The sequence below is a fragment of the Equus quagga genome, chromosome 8 (assembly GCF_021613505.1).
Source record: "Equus quagga isolate Etosha38 chromosome 8, UCLA_HA_Equagga_1.0, whole genome shotgun sequence".
In the NCBI taxonomy this organism is placed as follows: Eukaryota; Metazoa; Chordata; class Mammalia; order Perissodactyla; family Equidae; genus Equus; species Equus quagga.
This window is the reverse complement of record NC_060274.1, coordinates 85,633,752-85,655,850: the sequence shown is the minus strand read 5'-3', so window position 1 is coordinate 85,655,850 and position 22,099 is coordinate 85,633,752. Positions and strand designations below refer to the sequence as shown.

The 22,099-nt window shown below is 42.3% G+C and overlaps 1 long non-coding RNA gene across 1 annotated transcript in view; it reads left to right on the top strand.

The window, feature by feature from the left end:
• LOC124243960 (uncharacterized) overlaps positions 1–21,006 on the top strand; it is a 38,733-nt gene extending 17,727 nt beyond the window's left edge. Inside the window, exons 2-4 of the long non-coding RNA XR_006889819.1 lie at positions 12,036–12,142; positions 19,614–19,931; positions 20,766–21,006. This is a non-coding gene — a long non-coding RNA (uncharacterized LOC124243960). The remainder of the gene's footprint in view (positions 1–12,035; positions 12,143–19,613; positions 19,932–20,765) is intronic.
• The last annotated feature ends 1,093 nt before the right edge of the window (positions 21,007–22,099 follow it).

Genomic DNA, 22,099 nt, shown 5'->3' with positions numbered 1-22,099 from the left:
TCCCCTGAGTCTCCCTTTCACAGCCATGAGAGCTGAACTTGAAGTGCTTTTCATTGTCCAGAGTGATGGTGGCTGTAAGCAATTATGTTGAGTGTGTTCTCCAGCCACAAATTTTGAGGGCTTGACTTGTATTTAGATGTAACCTGGTAATGGCCCACTTAGCACATTTCAGTATACAATGCTTTTGCACATCAGTGTTGTAGACCTCTATAGTTTAGCTATTATAGATAGTGAAAAGATCAATTAAAAGGACTTTCCATAATGAATATTCATGATTCTGTGTGCAAGACCAAAGCTGTCTGAATCAGTGCCCTCAGACCCTGGAGAAAGCAGTGACTTTCCAAAGACAAAGGTGGTGTGGGGCTCCCTGGAATTCTTAAGGCTTTGACTAACCTTGGTCTAAAGATAGGCAGGTTCTCATGGTGGGTCATCTCCAGTGACAAAGTCTTGTGGGCTGTACTATAAGATAAAGCTAAAGAGAAAACCAGGTAAAATAAAGTTCAGAGAAAGGGGACGCCCTTGAAAAATGAAAAGAGAGGGCAACTCCATGAGAAGATGCAACTATCAAGGGCTGCAGTTTTTTCCTTCACTTCATGATGCATGAAAAAATGAGTGAAAATAACTTGTTGGCATTAAGAAATGTTCCTACCAGTAGACCATATTATGTTGACAATAGCTCTCCTTTTTAATCTTGGTTTAATTTCAATATACCTATCATAATTCTCATTTAAAATTTCTTGGTCATCTTCTACCTTCAGAATATCTGTACCTTTGCTTTATCATATTGGCTATGCATGCAATAATTTTTATTTCTCAAATTTTAAACACTAACAAGTGCTACCATCCATCAGTCTCAGGTAACTCCTCGACAGTCACGGGGGACTTAAGCACCTGGTCAGTGTTCTTCTGCCCCAAATAATATCATCATCCTGTAAGATTTCAAAATCCACGTGTACACCCTCTGTCTTAGTCCATTCAGGTTGCTATAACAAAATACCATAAACTGAGTGGCTTATAAACCAAAGAAGTTTATTTCTCACAGTTCCAAGGCTGGGAAGTCCAAGACCAAGGTGCCAGTAGATTCAGTGTCTGGTGAAGGCCTGCTTCCTAGATGGCTGTCTTTTCACTGTAATGACACATACTAGAAGGGTCTAGAGAGCTCTCTGGGGCCTGTTTTATAGGGACACTAATCCCATTCATGAGTATGCCACCTTTATGACCTAATCACCTCCCAAAGGCCTCACCTCCTAATACCATCACCTTGGGGGTTAGGATTTCAACATATGAATTGGGGAGGAGAGGCATACACCTTCAGACCACAGTACCTTCTCATCAGCCTGGCCTCAAAATCCGTTGCTTGCCCCCCTATGCCACAGCAATGACATTCACCTACACTGCACTCCAGCTGTCCATCCCCATGATCTTACCCTAGACTTTGCCATTACTCAAAACCGTTCCACCTCTGAGAGTATATAATTTCAGCACTACTTTTTCAAAACACTCACACTTGAGCCAGTCCTGATGGCCTAGTGGTTAAAGTTCAGCACTCTCACCAATTCGGAGGCCTGGGTTCATTTCCCGATAGCAGAACCACACCACCCTTCTGTCAGTTGCCATGGTGCGGCAGCAGCTCACGTAGAAGAACTAGAAGGACTTACAACTAGGATATACAGCCATGCACTGGGGCTTTGGGAAGGGGGCAAAAAAAAGAGAGGAAAATTAGCAACAGATGTTAGCTCAGGGTGAATCTTTTCCTGCAAGAAAAAGAAAAAAAAAACCCACTCACTCTTTTTCCCCATTAAGATCTCATTGGAGTAACATCAGTGAAAATGGTGGCATAAGGATCTCCAAAATTATCTCCTCCATAAAAGCAATGGGAAAACTGGCAAAAATTGTCAGAATCAACTTTTTCAGAAGTCTGGAAGCTAATCAAAGACTTGTGACAATTCAGGGAGTGTTTATTCAAGAAAAACAGTTGAATCTTGAATCTCACTAAGAACAGTGAGCTTAATTTGCCCTGTTTCCAATACCCACTTCCCCAAGCTCTGTGGTAGCCTTGAAAATCAACACCTCACAATCACAGTGAAAACCAGCATACTGTCAGCCACTGGAGGGGGAAAAACAGGACTAGAGCACCTCCAAAGACTTATTTTCAGGGAACTTCATAATTTGACCTGTTTGGTAGTTACCTGGAAAATTCCAGTTGCAAAGCAGTCATTATTTGACTTGATTTGTAGCTCACCCAGTATGAAAAGCCTTTTCCCTGGGGACTTTTGTTGAAGATACGTAGAGGCAATTGCTTAATTTCGTGACTGAGGCAGTGGCTAACAGCTGGCAAACAACAGGATAACCAAAAAGATTAAAAGGAAAAGCTGGGAAATGAGATGCCCATAGGAACTTTGAAAAGCTCCAACATATTCCTGGGAAACTAGGAGGCCATGTGCATGCATAAGGCCACATACATGCCCAGGACCCTGTGCATGCTCAGGAAAGACCTGAGAAAGCCCTAAGTTCTCACCTCTGTGCAACCTAACCTTGAAGCTGTGTGCAAGCAGGAAGTGAGGGCTAAGGCAGAGTTGTCAATTGCCCAGCTGGATATTGGAGGCATGCCCCAATATGTACAAAGAGCCCCTCTGCAAAGACTGGGAGACTTATTGGGTTCCCAGCATTTAAGGAAATCTCTGTCTAATTATTACCTAACCTAAGCTAACTGAGCAGAGACTTAAGTGTCAAAAACAAACAAACAAAAACTATCAGAAATGAAGGAAGAAATAGACGACGATAATTGCTGGAGACTTCAATATGACACTTTCAATAATGGATAGAACAACTAGACAGAAAATAACCAGGAAACAGAAGACTTGCACAACACTATAAATCAACTGGACCTAATAGACATCCGTAAAACACTCTACCCAACAACAGCACAATATACATTCTTCTCACGTCTATCTGCAGGATAGACAATATGTAGGCTATAAAACAAGTTCAAAACAAATTTAAACATAAAACAAATTTTAAAAGATTAAAGTTGATAAAGATGTCTTCTTGGACCACTGTGGAATGAAATTGAAATCAACTAACAAAAGGAAACATGGGGAATTCACAAATATGTGGAAATTAAACAACACATTTCCGAATAACCAATAAGTCAAAGAAAATCACAGGAGAAATTAGAAAAGACTTTGAGGAGCCGGCCTGGTGGTGCAGCAGTTAAGTGCACATGTTCCGCTTTGGCGGCCTGGGGTTTGCCAGTTCGGATCCCAGGTGCAGACATGGCACCGCTTGGCAAGACATGCTGTGGTAGGCGTCCCACATATAAAGTGGAGGAAGAGGGGCTCAGATGTTAGCTCCGGGCCAGTCTTCTTCAGCAAAAAGAGGAGGATAGGCAGGAGTTAGCTCAGGGCTAATCTTCCTCAAAAAAAAAGAAAAAGAAAAAGAAAAGAAAAGACTTTGAGAATAATGAAAATGAAATCACAACATACCAAATCTTTTGAGATACAGTGAAAGTAATGATTAGAGGGCAATTTATAGCTATAAAAACCTATATTAAAAAAGAAGAAAGATACCAAAAAAAAAAGAAGAAGAAGAAAGATACCAAATCAATAACATAACCTTCCATCTTAAGACTAGAAAAAGAAGGGCAAACTAAACTCAAAGCATGTAAAAGGGAGGAAACAATAAAGATTAGAGTATAAATAAATGAAATAGGGAAAAGAAAAACAATAGAGAAAATCAATGAAACTAAAAGTTGATTCTTTGAAAACATCAATAAATTTACAAACCTTTAGCTGGACTAACAAAGACAAAAAGAGAGAAGAATCAAATTACTAAAATCACGAATAAAAGAGGGAACACTACTATCAAGCTTACAGGAATAAAACAGATTATAAGGAATGCTATGTACAATTGTATGCCAACAAATTAGATAGTTTAGATGAAATGGACAAATTCCTGGGAAGATACAAACTGCCAAAATGGACAGAAGAATAAAGAGAAAATCGGAATAGACCTATAAGAAGTAAAGAGATTGAATTAATAATAAAGAAAATTCTTATAAATAAAAGCTCAGGGGGGCTGGCCCCGTGACCGAGTGGTTAAGTTCGTGCGCTCCACTGCAGGTGGCCCAGTGTTTCATTGGTTCGAATCCTGGGCGCGGACATGGCACTGCTCATCAAACCATGCTGAGGCAGCATCCCACATGCCACAACTAGAAGGACCCACAACTAAGAATATACAACTATATACCGGGGGCTTTGGGGAGAAAAAGGAAAAAAATAAAATCTTAAAAAAAATAAAATGAAAAAATAAAAGCTCAGGACCAGAAGCCTTCACTGTATGAAGAAACTGGTGAATTCTAGCAAAGGTTTACAGTCCTTCACAAATTCTTTTGAAAAAAAGAGGAAGAAACACTTCTCATCTGAGTCTATGAGACCAGCATTACCCTGGTACCAAAATCAGATGAAGATCTTACAAGAAAAGTGGACTACGGAGCAATATTCCTCATGAATCTAAATGTAAAAATCCTCAGTGAAATGCTAGCAAACTGAATCCAGCAATATATAAAAAGGATTATACATCATGACCAAGTGGTTTTTATCCCAGGAATGCAGGGTTGGTTCAACATATGAAGATCAATCAATATGATACACCATATAAGTAGAATAAGAAACAAAAACCACATGATCATATCAATAGACACAGAAAAGGCATTTGACAAAATCCAACACCCCTTCGTGTTAAAAATATTCAACAAACTGAGAATGCAAAAGAACTTCTGCTACCTAATAAAGGGTATTTATGAAAAACCTGCAGCTAAAATCATACTTAACAAGGAAAGACTGACAGCTTTCTCCCTAAGGTCAGGAATAAGACAAGGGCATTCACTCTCACCACGTCTGTTCAACATTGTACTAGAGATTCTACCTGGGGCATTTATGCAAGAAAAATAAATAAAAGGCATCCAAATTAGAAATGAAGAAATAAAACTATCTTTATTTGCATATGACATGATCTTGCTTTTGGAATATTCCTAAAGAAACTACAAAAAAAACAGAGCTAAAAAATGAGTTCAGCAAGGTTGCAAGATACGAGATCAATATACAAAAATCAATTATATTTCTATGCACTAGGAATGACCAATCTGAAAATGAAATCAAGGAAACAATTCCATTTACAATAACACTAACAGAATAAAATACTTAGGAATAAATTTAACAAAAGAAGCAAAAGACCTGTACACTGAAAAATACAAAACATCATTGAAAGAAATTAAAGAAGACCTAAATAAATGGAAAGAGATCATGTTTATGGATAGGAAGATTTAATACTTAAGTTGACAATACTTTCCAATTGATCTACAGATTGAGTGCAATCCCTATCAATATCTCAGCTGGCTTCTTTGTAGAAATTGATACGGTGATCCTAAAATTCGTACAGAAATTCAAGGGACCAGAATAGTCAAAACAACCTTGAAAAAGAAAAGCAAAGTTGGAGGATTTACACTTCCTGACTTCAAAACTTACTACATAGCTGCAGTAATTAAGACTGTGTGATTCTGACATAGGGATAAACAGATAGATCAATAGAAGAGAATGAAGAATCAAGAAATAAACCCATATATTTATAGTCAGCTGATATCTGACAAGAGTGCCAAGATAATTCAATGGGGTTAAAGAATAGTCTTATCAACAAATGGTGGTGGGACAATTGGATATCCACAAGCAAGAGAATGATGTTGGATCCCTACCTCACACTATATACAAAATTAATTCAAAATGGATTAAAGACCTAAATGTATGGCCTAAAACCATAAAGCCTTAGAAGGAAACATAAATGTAAATCTTCATGACCTTGAATTAAGCAGTGGTCTTAGGTATGACACCAATAGCACTAGCAACCAAAGAAAAAATAGATCAATTGGATTTTATCAAAATTAAAAATGTTTGTCCTTCAGAGGACACTATTAGGAAAGTGGAAAGACAACACAAAGAATGAGAGAAAATATTTGGAGATTATATATCTTATAAGGTCTGCTCTTCAGGATGTATAAAAACTCTTACAACTCAATAATAGGCAAATAACCCAATTGAAAAATGGACAAAGGATTTGAATACACATTTCTCCAAAGAATATTTACAAATGTCCAATAAGCATATGAAAAGATGCTCGACACCATTATCATCAGGGAAATGCAAATCAAAATGACAAAGAGAGAGCACTTCACACCCACTAGGACAGCTATAATAAAAAAGACAGACAATAACATGTGTTGACAAGGATGTGGAGAAATTGGAACCCCTCTTGATTGCTTATAGAAGTGTAAACTGGCACAACTACTTTGAAAAACAGTTTAATAGTTTATCAAAAAGTTAAATATAGAGTAATCGTAAGACACAGAAATTCTATTCCTAGATAGATACCTAGGAAAATTGAAAACATGTGTCACACAAAAGGGCATAAACAAATGTTCATAGCAGCATTATTCATAATAGCCAAAAGGTGAAAACAACCCAAATGTCCATCAATTGATTAACAAAATGTGATTTATCCATACAATGGAATATTATTCAACCATAAAAAGAAATGAAATAATGATACATGCCACAAAATGGATGAAACTTGAAAACATTGTGCTAAGTGAAGGAAACCAGATATAAAAGTCCACATATTATATGATTCCATTTACATGAAATGTCCAGAGGCCGGCCCCATGGCCGAGTGGTTAAGTTCCTGTGCTCTGCTTTGGCGGCCCAGGGTTTCGCTGGTTCAAATCCTGGGCGTGGACATGGCACTGCTCATCAGGCCACACTGTGGTGGCACCCCACATGCCACAACTGGAAGGATCCACAACTAAAAATACACAACTATGTACTGGGGGGCTTTGGGGAGAAAAAGGAAAAATAAAATCTTTAAAAAAAAAGAGAAAAGAAATGTCCAGAACAGGCAAATCCATAGAAACATAAAGTGGCTTCGTGTTTTCTGGAAGCAAGCCAGGAGGAGGGGAAAGGGGAGCAACTGCTAATGAGTACAGGGTTCCTTTAGGGTGATGAAAATGTTCTGGAATTAGATAGTGGTGATGGTACACCTTTGTGAATATACTAAAAACCACTTTTATAGGATACTTTAACAGGGCAAATTTTATGTCTGTGAATTATATCTCAATTTTTTAAAAAAGCCTTCATTAACACCTTCAGGCTCTTGACCCTACCATTTTCTCCCAATTTGTCTTATCAATCTCTGGCCTCACTGCCTTCCCAAACAGATTGGCTGTCTATGCCTTTGCCCATAGTATTCCTTCTACCTGGAATGATCTCCCTTTCTCCTCCTTGTTTGCAAGGCTAACTCTTATTCTTTATCTTTCAAATCCGCAGGCACCACTTTCCTCCAGAAAGCCTTCCTGAACCTTCCAAAGTTCATCACTTCCTCCTCTGTGGCATTTCTGTCCCTCATACGCACTCTCAGTATTTATCACGCAGCTCTAATTTCTTTATTTAGGTCTCTATCTCCCCACTGCAATGAGCTCTTTGAGAGCAAGAATTACATCTTAAAGATTGTTGCATCCTAAGAGCCCAGAACACATAGTTGTGATTCAGTAAATGTTTGTTGAATTGTGGTTGAAGCTAAAACTCTGTTTCATGCTGCATATTGCATTGAGTAATAGTTGTTTGTGTTGTCCTCTTTTTTTCAAAAAACAAGGAAGATGTTGGTCCTTCATTAGATGGTCTTGGATTTATTGCTACAAAACTATTCCAACTAATTTTTCGTCAAGGATTTCAAGAGGAGTAAAATACCTTAGCACTGAATCTCAACATTCCTGGTATGCAAAACGCCATCTTACTAAGGGACTCTTGTTTCTGGCAGGGCTGCCTCTATTCTGTGCCAGTGGGCAGAGTCCTCGGAGGTGAAGCTTCTTCAGTAAGTGCAGCGACCAAAGGAAAATTAATTGCTGCCTTTACATCGTGCTTGTGTAATCTATCAGAAGAAATGGTCAGAAAAAATAGAGACACTAGATGACTCTGCAGAGATGCTGCTAATACTTCTGCTATTGTCAAACTACCCTGTCAGAAATGCATTTGAAGTTGATCCATACCAGCCCTTGGACCAATTTGTGTAGGTCACAGCAAATATTAATTCTTGCCAAAATAAATGGGTGAAGAGAACATGCTAATAGAGCTGCATCCAAGATATAATCTTGTTTGTCTGAGAAGTCCTCATTGTTTCTAGAAAAGAGGTTAAATAGTCAGAAACTATCTTCCCCTCATCCTGTTGCTGTTTCCTCTGTCTTTCCCCACACAATTCCTCAAAGGCATCTTTCTATAATTAGCATTCGCAATCGAATCACTCACTGCTCTTTTTAAAACTGAAAAATGTCACTACTTCTCTAAATCTTAATGATTTTTAAGGCTCTATGCTCTCAATTCATGTGATGGTTAATTTTATGTTTCAACTCGTCTGGGCTAAGGGGTGACCAGATAGCTGGTAAAATATTATTTCTGGGTGTACTGTGAGGGTGTTTCTGGAAGAGATTAGCATTTGAATCAGTAGACTGAGTAAAGAAGATGGCTCTCACCAATGCAGGTGGGCATCATCCAGTCAATTGAGGAACTGAATAGAACAAAAAAGTGGAAGAAGGGAGGATTTGCTCTTTGCTTGAGCTGGGTCATTCGTCTTCTGCTGCTCTTGGACATGGCGCTTCTGGGTCTCAATCAAGCCTTTGGACTGGAACTGAATTACCCCACTGGCTTTCCTGGGTCTCCAGCTTTCAGATGGCAGACAGTGGGACTTCTCAGCCTCCATGTTCGCATGAGCCAATTCCTATAACAAGTCTCCTGTTATATGTATTTCTCTATATACTATTGGTTCTGTTTTTCTGGAAAACCAGACTAATACAACCCAGTACTATAAGCACGTCAACCTCAAATAGCCCAAAGCACAACTTTCAGGTCAAACTGTTAGAAAATTTGGTTACATCATCAAAGACTGGTGTTTTCCAATGAAAATACACTTTTTAGAAAGGAGGGTGTCCCTGAAGACAAGATTATTTAATATTTAAGGAAACTTGATTTTATAAAATATGGCCAAAAGCCAGACAGTAGAGTGATAAGGAAGCAAGGCGAATGCCCTATCTGTGTCATTTCTTGTCCCTTCAGCTGGACACAGCTGGGAACATCAACACCATCAAGTGGTGCAGCTGTTTCAGAGGGCTCCGTCAGGACTGAAAGTGCTGATGATTTCATAGTCGTAGTTCATATTAATCTACCATGTCTTCTGTGTGAAGCCCAGTGACAGATGTCATAAATGCTACCATAGTCATGATCCACTCCAGGGGATTTGAGGTGACAGTTGGTTCCAGGGCATGGGAGAACCTGATGCGTTGAACATCTGTTGCAAAGAGAATAAGTGACTACACAGGGAAAGCCAACTTACAGGGATTTCCCTGTTCATGGTTTTTAGAGACATATGTTGAGTGGCATTTACTGCTCATTAGCTCAGATACCTTGGAGAGATTCTGCCTAAACTACTATAAATCTCTTATTTGAGCAGCATGTAGATGGTTATGTATATTCATGAGGTGAAAGAAAAAAGCTGGTATGTTTCTGAAAGGAGAGAGCAGCAAAAGGCCAGAGAGTTTAAAATGTAGCTCCATGTTAACTGGAGCATCCTTAACAAGTGTACCACACACACACCCCTTCTTGAGCCCTTGGCAGACATCAGTAATCAATCACTGTAGATGCTCACTGCTGAGACTCTGCTCTCTGAGTCTGTTTCAGCTCAGGGCTCCAGGGAGCCACTACCTGTCCTTCAGTTTTGACTCTCCTAAAGAAACTGCCATCCCTGGCCTAGTTTCCCCAATTAGCTGGAGACAGCATGCTAAGTACTTTTAGTTGTATTCCCTGCCCTTCTTCCTGCCACCTTGTCTCAGATTCCAGCTTTCCTTTCTCAAGGCACCCTTTATGACCTTCTCTCTTTGTGACCCTCCATGGTCACAACTTGCCCAAGAGGCGCTGCACAGTTAGGATGACATTCAGTATATTTAACAACTGGTTCAGCCCGGGTACTGATCAACCAGAATGGCTCCCCGCCCATAAACAGCCATGAAGACAGCCCTTCACATGGTGCATGTTACCTTAGAGAAGCATGGCAGCTGGCCAGGGCGTTGACATTTTCAGGCAGTGTTTGCAAGATATACTGACCTGTATACTCTATAAAAACAGAACTGTCTGGAAATTCCAAAGGACTTTTGAATTAGCATGACTGCTCAGTTCAGATTTATGGCCTTCATGCTGATGGGCTCAGCGCAGTCCTTGTCCTCATGAAGGGTATGTGTGAGCACGTCCTCTCTTGGATCTTTAGCATTCCTTGGTTATAGCCCATCCTCCACCTCAACTCTCTGGAATTCTCTACAGCTAAGAATTCTTCTCTTTGGTTCATTTTTTATATTGAAGTACACCCAGAAAACAAATTATTTGGAGGCTTATGTGGTTCCCTCTCAGCCTTAGGCTCAAAATGTGCTGTCCTTTATCACTTGAAAAGAAAAATAATAAAGGAAAACCTCCATCTAGCAAATGAATGCTTATCTCCTCCTTGAATGAAATGTATGTTGGAACTATTTACAATATGTGTTCCTTGAATCTTTTGCCTGCACTCAATACCCCAATTCGTTTGTTAGTTGATTCCAGGACTCCACACCAGACCTACTGAATGGGAACCTGTAGGCAGGAGGGCGAGGACTCCACATTTTTAAATAAGGTTTGCAAACATGGGGTTTACAGACTTCTGGTCATTCTTCCCAAAGTGTTGGCCTTCCCTTGAACTGATTTCTTAACAATGAAGACTTGAAAATTCAGAACATTGGTCTTTCTTTTCCATCTTCATAGTGGAATTTAATCACAGATTAAACGAGGTATCAGATATAGAAGTAAACACTGGCCCATGTATCACTGAATACAAGGCCAGTTGCTAGTTGTGGCCCTGGAGGGCAAATGAGTCATTTGTTTTTGTATCATGAAATCCAGTCAATGTTACTTATTCTTATGGACAGAGGGAGAATCAAGGATAGATGTTACCAAAGAAGAGATAATCTAGAATATTTTACACCTAGCTCTAGAACGCACTCAGGGCCACAGTGTGACTAGCGTACTTATTCTCACTTGGCCCCTGGCCTTGGGACCTTTTCAGATTCCCTCACCCACCCAACAGCCAGGAAGAGGCCCAGTGTCATGGATTAACCAGTCCTGGTCAAGCCAGGATTGTCTCTATTAACAGGGAATCCCTGTGCCCCTAATATCTTTTCATGATTTCTTTTTAGGTTTTAGGATTAAAATGCCAGTCCCCAAATAGTCTTCAATGGACATCAAAAGTATATCCCAGATTAAAATATGTGTTTTGTGGTTTTATTTTGGGAATTAAGCTAGTGAGTTTAAAAGGCTATGGACTTTGGGCTCAGACAAACTGAGTTCAAATTTAGACTTTGCTGGTTAACAACTTGTGACCTTGTTCAAATGACTTGTCTTCTTTGAGCTTCAGATTTCTCCATTTTAAATGGGCCTAATACTTCCTTAGAGTTATCGAGATGATTCAATGCAATAATGGATATGCAAGCACCAAACACAGTTCCTGACACACAGTATACGCTCCATAAATGTTAGTGTCCTTCCACTTAAGAAGCTAGGTAAATTTCCAAAGCTTAACATTATCTCTGCTGGCCAAAGTAAGTTAATCATTGACTGACAAAACCAGGTCACAAAAGATCTAGGAAACAATAACAAGGTTGTTCTTCAGCTCAGTGTTTCCAAGCAGACTTGGAATCTTATGGACGAGTACATTTTATGGACGTTAAAAACACCAATTTAATGCCAAAGAGTGGGAAGGACATTATCTCAAAAGAAAGAACAGTTGGCAATAATTCGCACATTCACATACTCACACACGGACACATACCACATTTATCCTTGTAAGTTGATCAGACCCGACTGGACTTGGACCTTTGGGGAGCCACTGTTCTAGAAGTAACACTAAATCTGTCTTCTCAGGCCACAGAACTCCATGAGTCAGCGCCACCCTCTGGAAACCTCCCATGGGACCCAGCAACAAAGGTGCCACCAATCCCTGGAAGGCTGCATCAGTGTGCTGCCCTAAGGTGAGACTTCTCGATGGAACTGGCATGCCACAACCACTGACTCCAACAGCCTCTGCCAAATTCCTCAGTATGTATGTAGAGACAGGTACTCTTTCCATTTCACATGTGAAAAACTACAATATAAAGGGGTTAAATGATCTTTCTAACTCACCTTGATTTAGTGGTGAAAACAGGATGTGAAACCATATTTTAAAGCTGGAACCAATGTTCAGAGATTTGAGGGCAATCCGCCAGTCGCCTATCCATTCTGCAGGCAAGAAAAATAGAACAAGTAGGGCAATTTGAAATCTTCCAGCGTCAATCTGGGCAGCAAAAATGATATTAATGCCTTTTTTTATCCCCAGGAATATGTGTACTCTATAAGCCAATTATTTAAAGAAAAGTTCACATGAGTGATTTATTTAGATATAAACATGAATGTTTATTTACAGAATATAACAAATTTTTTAAAGGTGATAAAGTCACAAATGTCACAAAATCTAAAAAATGTTATATGTGTATTGATTAAATGTGTGACACACTTCTATACTCCTCTTTATTTTTTAACATGTGAGGGATTTGGATATTATTGATGTCAGAAGAATTGCATGTAAATTGAGGAGTTCCAGGGTCCTCTGAGGAGTGAGGTAGGGGAAGGGAGTAAGTCCATCTACAGAGGAGGAAAACTGAGGCCCAGAGAGGCAAAAATTGGATTCTGGTCATCATTCTGCCAAAGGTTCACTGTGAGACGGGAGCAAGTCTCAACTTTGCTATCTCAGTCTCATGTTCCTGCCACTGCGCTTCATATTCTAAGGGCTGCAGTCATCAACACGCTTACCCAAACTCAGAATAAAATGCTTTGGAGTTAAGACAGGAAGGTTTCATGGGAAGACAAAGCCTTTCTGTTGACAAATACTTGTAGGCCAGTTGGGAGTAATGATGTTTTCTGCTGCTGATGTCTGTCCTTCAGGAGCCAGGTGAACACTGCAGATAGAGATGAGAGACAAGTTTCACCTGTTCAAAAATGTCTCTGCCATCAGCGTGTGCCAGGGCCTGAAATTCCCGCTATTTGTCTCTGAACCCCTGTGTAGGCAGCACTGGGTGCACAGTGGCGCCCTGCCCTCATGAAGTTTATCATCTACTGGAGGAGATGGACATCACACAATTATGAGATTGTCATATTTGGTGGTGAGATCTAAGAAGGAAAGGAGCAGAGCCACAGCTCAGTTGGGGGAAGGGACTTGGAAGCCTGCACTGGAGCGTGGGAAGGAGTTAACAGAGGGCTTAGTGGAGGAGGAGCTCTCTGGGCAGTGGCAGCAGCACTGGCCATAGACCAAGGCCCCAGGGGTAGTGGGGGAGTCAAGAGCTTGGTGAGTCCCAGGAATTGCCCTTGAGGCTGAAGCAAATGGTGAGAGAGGGAAAGTTGTAGGAAATAAATTGGAGACTTTACCAGGGTCTGGTATTTCCAAAAAGTAACTTTACAATTAAAGAATGTTGCCTTGAATGTAACAAATGAAGCCACTGGATAACTTGGTGTGAATGAGTGTATTAGGTGGTCTAGCCTCAGTGGGAGAGTGACAAAGGGCAGTCAGATTTGATGAAGGCAGAAGAAGGTATGGTCTGGAAGGGACGCTTGGGGAGGAGCTCCATCCCACCCCGTGGGCCAAGTCATTGGGTAGAGATAGGTGCATCAAGAGGTGGGAAGACTGAGGGGGTGTCAGACGTCATCCAGTGGCCCAGCTGAGTCACTCCCTACACTGTGAGCCTCACTAAAGCTGCTTCATCAACCACACACTTCCATCGGACCTGGCTCTGAAGCTGAATTGAGCCATGGCATCTTGGAGCTGAAGGGACGAGGACGATGGTTTAGTTCAAGTCACTCGTTTTACAGGTTATGATTCTGTGGCCCAATTCAGTTGAAGTGGAAGCCCACAGCTGGTGGTGAAATCCAAGGCCAGTCTCCTGACTCTCACCAAAATGCTGTACCCGCCAGCCTCACAGTTGATCACGAGCTTCTTCACGTGATCAGAATCAGCTGTCAAGGGAACTGGGTCATATAAAGTAGGATAGTAGGCGCTTAAGAAATGCAAGCTGAGGGGCCAGCCCCGTGGCCGAGTGGTTGGGTTTGCGCAGTCCACTTGGGCAGCCTGGGGATCAACAGTTTGGATCCTGGGTGAGGACCTATGCACTGCTCATCAGGCCATGCTGTGGAGGCATCCCACGTAGAAGAACTAGAATGACCTACAACTAGGATACACAACTATGTACTGGGGTTTTGGGTAGAAAAGAAAAAGAGGAAAATTGGCAACAGATGTTAGCTCAGGGGCAATCTTCCTCACCAAAAAAAATAAAATAAAATAAAAAAAGCAAGTTGAAATAAATTACTTCTCTGATCAGATTTTTTTTCAAGGTTTAGTTTCTTTTCAAGTTTATATAGATTGAAGACTAAAGCAGACAACTACAGTCCCATGCTCAGATGAACTTGTGATTCATCAACATTCTTTCAAAGAATTGCTATTTTGCCACTTAAAAACAATATTTTGGGTAGAGGATATTTAAGGAAATGAAATATATGAAATGCATCATTATACTCATCAAAGAAATTGAGTAGAATCTGAAGTAGGTTTCTTTTTAAATTAATAAACTAAATGTATTGAGATCTACACTATGTTCATTTAAGGAGTGGGAGAAAAGTTGGAGGTCGGTAAAGGGGCAAATAATGGTTCATTTCACTTCTAGGAGAGACTATGTTGAAGAAAAACCTAAATTCAGAGTTTCTAAAAGTCAAAACAAAGGAGATGATAGACAACAATTGCAGAGTAAGAATTCGTAAAATTTTGGCTCTGTATGTGTCTTTTTAGAAGTATAAAGAACACCAGAAAGAGAAGGCATAAAAGGCATTTCCCTGAGAATATAGCAATATACAGAGTGTGTTTGTGTGTGTGTGTGTTTGTGTGTGTGAGCTCCTGACACATGAGCACAGTGCTGTTTCCATGGTAATGGGGGGGAAAAAGTATGCCTTGTCATGAAGCAATCTTCTTAGATTCAGACACACTTATAAAGATCTATGTACCAAAAGCTATGGAGGAGATATTTTTAAACCAAAAGAAAAATTCTTCTTTTTTTTTTTTTTTGAGGAAGATTAGCCCTGAGCCAAATCTGCCTCCAACCCTCATCTTTTTGCTGAGGCAGACTGGCCCTGAGCTAACATCTGTGCCCATCTTCCTCTACTTTTTTATATGTGGGATGCCTGCCACAGCATGGCTTGACAAGCAGGGCATATGTCCACACCTGGGATCCCAACCGGCGAACCCCAGGCTGCCGAAGCGGAATGTACCAACTTAACAGCTGTGCCACCAGGCTGGCCCCAAGAAAAATTATTCTAATATTCTCTGAGATGACCTCCCAAGAAGTCAGTCTATCATCCCTTCCTCTCCTAGCCGTTCTCACATGCTGGACCTGTCTGCTACTTCCATGCTGAATTTCTGGTACCTTTTTAACACGTGATACTCTGTTTGCCCAAAGCCAGCCTAGACACAGCCTCAATCACTGGTACCATCTACTGTATCCCTTGGGGTTTCTCAAACCCGGCTGTGGGATAGGGCAAAGGTCTCATAATCATCACGCTTGAAAACAAACTCATAGGCTTTTTTCTTATTAAAGTTTTACCACTAATCGTGTGTGTGTGTGTGTGTGTGTATGGTAATTTGGAGAGGAATACAAAGAATCATCACGGAGTTTTTTAAAAAATGTGAGAAATTTGACAATATATCCAAAGTTCTTCTAGCCGTCGTCCTTGGTCTGGAACGTCTGACTTCCTTTTGAGATGTTTAAAAAATAAGGAGGCCTTAGTTTTCAGCCCTCCATTTTTATTCCTGGACATGGGGTTCACAAACTTTTCCCTTTCTTCTGATCTCGCCTTTACATGTAGACAAAGTTAAATATCAGAAAATATCAGAATCAATGTCCCCTCTTCCTTTTTTTTCTTTTAAAAGATTGGCACCTGAACTAACATCTGTTGCCAATCTTTATTTTTTTTTTTCTTCTCCCAAAGCCCCCCAGTACACAGTTGTATATTCTAGTTGTGAGTGCCTCCAGTTGTGCTACATGGATGCTGCCTCAGCTTGGCTTGATGAGTGGTGCCATGTCCACACCCAGGATCCGAACCGGTGAATCCCTGGGCTGCCGAAGTGGAGCTCGCAAACTTAACCACTTGGCCACGGGACCAGCCCCTTCCCTCCCCATCAATGGCAAGTTGATGTCTGAGGCTCTACCCAGCCAGGGGTGATCTCTGAACTTTTCCTCAAAGACATATAATGTGGTTTCTAGCAGTGGCCGCTAATTGAAATTTTGTTATTTCTAATTAATTCTTACAAGTAATAATAGTGTTGTTTACTTATTTCCCTTTCTTGTCTTTTAGTGGCTAGCACTTCCAGAAATAGTGATCCCAGTTAATAAGAATGTCTCAAGGGGTTAAACGTATTTTATTTTATTTTATTTTGGTGAGGAAGATTGGCCCTGAGCTAGCATCTGTGCCAGTCTTCCTCTATTCTGTATGTGAGGTGCTGCCACAGCATGACTTGATGAGCAGTGTGTAGGTCTCCACACCCAGGATCTGAACCTGCGAACCCCAGGCTGCCAAAGCAGAACATGTGAACTTAACCACTACGCCACCAGGCAGGCCCCATGGTTAGACTTATTTTGAAGAGAATAAGCTTAGACATTTATCCACAGTAGTTTCCTTATGGGAAGCAGGTCATGCTTTCTTAACCCACAGTGTGATATGGGCTGCACAAATTGCCACCCAGCAAGCAGGAGTGTATAGATGTTCCAGGCTAGCTCCTGATGCTCAGAATTGAATCCAGCATCAGAGTCCACTTGTGAGAGTGAGTTCCACTGAGAATACTGTCCCATTAATATGGGACCATTAAGTATATGGCTGAGCAGAAAGCAAGCTCTTCATTCAACTGTGACTATTAAAGACAGTGTGCGCCTTGATAAAGAACAGTATCAGGCTGAATTAAAAGACTGTAAGCTGCGCATACAAAGGTAAGACAGCAGAGTGCTGGCACACAGGGTCCGTTGGTAAAGATTGTTGATGCTCCTCCCCTGCCCTCACTCACCCATGATAAAAGATCAAATGATGATCCAATCCATCTTGACAGCAAAACCCTTCCTTTGCTACATTCAGAGAGGATAAAACACCAGCCCAGGCATGATTCCCTTCCTCACTGTATACAGCTTGTCCTCCTCTCAGACAAGCCCTGTCAATCAACTCCATCTGGCCACTTTTGTTTCTGAATTAGTATTTTAGAGATGAAATCTATAAGAAAAGAAAAACCCAATCTCCTTTGAATTCTCATAGTCACAACGTTTGCATAGTCATAGGGATCAGGAACAGTTAAATAATACATGCATTCTTTTGCTTCCTTTTCTCCTTTTATTTGCATTTCCCAACGGATTGAAATAGAGTCCAGCCTGGAAAACAAAGCTGCGATGGTTCCTAAAATACTGTTCCTCTTTCTACGGACCGTACTCTGAGCACAATCACGAGGATACAGTCATAAATGATGTGGCTTTGCTAGCGAGGCTTGCTTATTTGCATGAATACATTGAATTTAATGGTATAAAGAATAAAAACAAAGAGTTTATTATGTTTTCTAGTTTTACAATTGTCATGCCTTCTGTAGGGTCCTTATAGGTATAGTTCTTTCCCAGCTGGCACTAGTTGTCAGTTTTTTAAAATCACCATTCACGGGTTCCTATGTTCTGTGCCTGTTTTACAAAAACAGCTCTCTTTTCACCAGGTTTCAGTTGGTCTAACAATTCGGCAGACCTGCAGTGTGGCTCTAAATTTGCACAGAAGCTGAACTGCTCTCGCCACCGCAGGCCGAGTCAGCATCATCTGTTATCTGCATCACTGTGGGGCCTCCCTGCCTCCACAGTTGCCCCCTTAGAGTCCATTCTCAAGATAGCAGCCAGGGCGGTCTTTCAAACACACAAGTCAGAACGAGCTGTTCCTCTGCTCAGAGCCCGGCAGGGCCCTCAGAGTCACTCAGAGTGAAAGTCGAAGTCTGTACGATGGCCTACGGGGCCCGCCACAGCCTGGCTTCCTATCACATGGTGACACACCTCCCGTTGCTCTCCACTGCACCACTGTTCTGGTCGCTCTGCCTTCTTGCTATTGTTTGAACACACCACGCATTGTCTGTTCCCTCTGCCGGGAATGCTCCTCCCCGTGTAAGGGTGTGGTTACTTCCCTCACTTCCTTCAGTGTTTGTGCTTGCATGTTGCCTTCTCAATGAGACCTGCCCTGACCACCTTATTTCCAAGTGTATTCTGGCCCCTCGCCCCAACTCCAGCACTCCTGGTCCCCTTTGCTATGCCCTGAGTTTTCTTTTGTCCATAGAGCTTATCAATTTCTAATAGACCAATTACTTCCTTAAACGTAGCCTGCTTATCATCTGCCTGCCCCAGTGGAACATGTGCCCTGGGAGGGGAGACAGCTTGTTCACTGATGTTCTCCAAGCACAAAGTGGTGCCTGGTGCATGGTGAGCACTCAGGAAATAGTTGTTGAATGAATGAATGAATGCATCCCCAGTGTCTAGAGCTATTCTGGGCACACAGTAGCCTCTTAATGCTTGTTGAATGTCTCTCCCTGGGGGAGGAACAGCACTAAGTGTCCAAACGGGAAACCCAGGCAACATAGCTCAGGGACTCAGAAGACTGCGGATCCCCTCAGCTGGCTGGGAGCTTCGGCTCTGCCACGCCCTGGCGGTGTGACCTGGGCAATTCACTTAACCTCTCTGAGCCTCTGTCTTCTCATCAGCAAGTTGGAGATGATAACAGTACCTCCCTTATAAGGTGCTTTTGAGAACTAAATATGAGAATTCAGAAAATGAGTCTGGTAAATGCTCAGTACATTTGAGCTATTCTTGGTATGAGGTGGCATTCTTTTACCCTTCTTCCCAGGTCCTTTCTGACCCCTCGGGATTACTAGGAAACAACAATGCACACCACCTGAAGCGAAAAGCACTTTGTAAACCAATGCCACTCTCCTCTGCAGATGCTAGGGATTATGGTTATTCTTCTGAAGCCCCCAGAAGACCTAGTACAGGGCTGGACATGCAAGAGGTGGCCGGGGAACACTGTCGACTCTGGGAAGGCTGTCAGCACCTGGGGAACCGTGTGAAGCCTGTGACGAGAATGACCCTGGCTCTAATCAATCACTAGGCTCCCTTGTGCAGCAGAGCCCCTGCCCCGTGGCACCACAGAGGTGGGAGGAGGGCTAGGCTGTATTTCAAAGCCTCCTTCTCCCCTCTTCCTCCCTAGGCTGCCAGAACTTTCGCTTACGGCGAAAGCACAACCATGTGGCTGGAAGTGAAATTTGCCGTCTGCCCTATCTGGTGGTTTCTGCACGCAGAGTGTTACTATGTTCAAAACATTAACCTGCCTGCGAGTGGCTCATTTACAGAGCGTCTCTCTTCCTAGAGCCGCTGATGGGTGGCCATGGCGAAGCTCTTCGCCCTAATGTGCACTTTCTCTCGCTCGTCCCACCGAGACACTTTGCGTGCTGAGCGCAGCTGCCTGTACGGAGTGTTTACCTCATCTGGCACAGTTCTCTCCACCCTAGAAGAAACAGCCCTGCCCTACACACCAGGGTGGAAAGAAGATTTCTGCTCAAAGCTCGCAACCTTTCTCTGAGGTGGTGGCATACGGAGACCGAAAAATGAACGTGCTGTTTCTTCTTTTAAATGGCGCTGATGAGAAGTCAGTCTCAGACAGACTTTTGACACATGGAGGATCAAGGTATGATTGCCTTTGAGTATTCCTTGCAGAGAAAACAGCTCCTAATTGGACAAGAGAGAGAGAAAGGAGCCAGCTGCTGCTTTCATGATTATTTAAACAGCTATCTACAGTCAAAAACTCCTCGTTGTTTCCTTACCATTGAAATTTGATTGCCACTACTGTTTTCTTCTGGCCTCCCATCTATGCAAATTGGAGAGAAGAAAGAAATTCATAAGGCACTCATTTGGTTCCTAAATGTTTTGTTTGCATATAGACATCAGCAGCCTGAAAATATCCTAGCCAGGAATGTCAAACTGACAACACTATCTGTTTTTCTATTGTTCTCTCTGAAAATACCATTTTTAACGCATCCGTAAAGGCAAGCCAGGCTGGGTGCTATCAGTGTTTTAGTAAGAGATGGGAGCCCTGGTGGGTCAGTTGTGGGTATTGGGCATTAATGAAAACCATTTCTGGGAGAGTTCAGTTTATAAAAGATTAAAAGAATTCATCAACTTGAAAAAAATTTTGTTCTACCCCTCTCTGCTGACAGTCCATGTTTGTGCTGGGGATTGAGTATTATATAATGATTTGTACAGCAGTTTATAGTTTCCAAAACATTTCTGCCTCCCGTATGTCATGTGACCCTCGCAAGGACCCTGTGAGGGAGGCAGGGCAGTTTTCTTACCCTCATTCTACAGATGAGAAAACTGGGTCTCAGAAAGATAGGGACTTATCAGTTGTCACAGAACATACCCCACCCGGGGCACTTGCCTCACGGTGCCTAGTTCCTATTGTCTGGTTGGCAGATTCCTTCTTATCCTTCCAAGCCTGAATAACGTTTCCCCTTCTCTGTAGCTTTTCCTGTTCCTCTCTGCTGCCCTGAAACCGTTCATTGGTTTAACCAATATCAACGAGCCACCACTATGAGTGTCGCAGATGGAGATGCAGCCCCGTCGACATAACTGTGCGGCCCGTGGAGAGGATCTTGCTGTCTATCTAGTGACATGTTATGTCTAACCCCTGGGGTCTCGGAGGGGACCAAGAAATAGCACCCGTCTATCTTGACCAAATTCCAAACTTATTGAGAAATAAAGAGTATCCGGCAGCTGGTGCCCAACGTGTATCATCTTTTGTTACTGAGAAGGGTGAAGTAGTGTTACTGCCCAAGTGGGCTCGTCTGCTCCCCGCAAGGCATGCCACTAGTCAGGAGGAAAGGTGGTAGGAGAGAAAGGACTCTATTACAGCTTGCTAGCAAGGGGAAGAGGGCCAACTAATGTCTGAAAGAACCACCTTACAGAACAAAGACTACAGGCCAATTATATAGCGGGCTGGTCTCCAGGTCCGGGAGGTGGCTGGTCTCTGGGTGGGGCAGACATCTGGTCCCAGTCTCTGGTAGTCCTTTGTTTTATTGGGTATGCATCAGAGAATGGAGCAGCTGCCCTATACCCTGATCTTTCAACTGTTATTGATGATGGCTATCAGCATAGGCTTTCTGCCTGGGGGTCATCACATTCCTAAGGAACTCAAAAGAACAGAGTTATGAACTTATAGCAGCTGGGAGGGGCCACCAAATATACAGAGCTTGTCTGGGCTAGTTAATCAGAGGTCACTTAAAGTTACAATATGATTTCTTTTCTACAATATGGCTTCCCTTATGTCAACCTTGTGTTGAGCCGGTATCAATAGGAGCATGTGGCTCAGTGGGAGGGCCAAATGGGCCTGTGAACTGAAACCCAAAATTGGCCAAACCCCTACCCACTCGTAGGCAGAGAGGCCTGGGAGGGCCTCCCCGGCCCCAGGATAGGCAGGAGCTGCCCCTGGAGCTCACAGATGCTGGCTTCTTGCTGGTGGAGGCTCTCAGGAGGCAAGACAGGTAAGGGAGCTGCTGAGCAGAGCACCCAGACCCAGCACCCAGTTGTTCCCGCACATTTACCTCTGACGTCACACTAGGAGCGAGTAAAGAGTGTCCTCAGGGCAAAATCTCTCAAGGGAGGCAGAGAAGGGGAATGTGTCCCCCTCATACCAATCTAACTCAGGCTCACTCTGTGGGTTCGAACCCAGAACCCCAGGACGGAGAGGTCCTGTCCCCCTACTGGAGCTGGTGGGGGCTCCTCTGAGTGGGGTTCTGACCTCCGATGGCACCTACTGTGTGCTGTCAGTGTCTCTGTCTGCTCTATAATGTGAGAGAC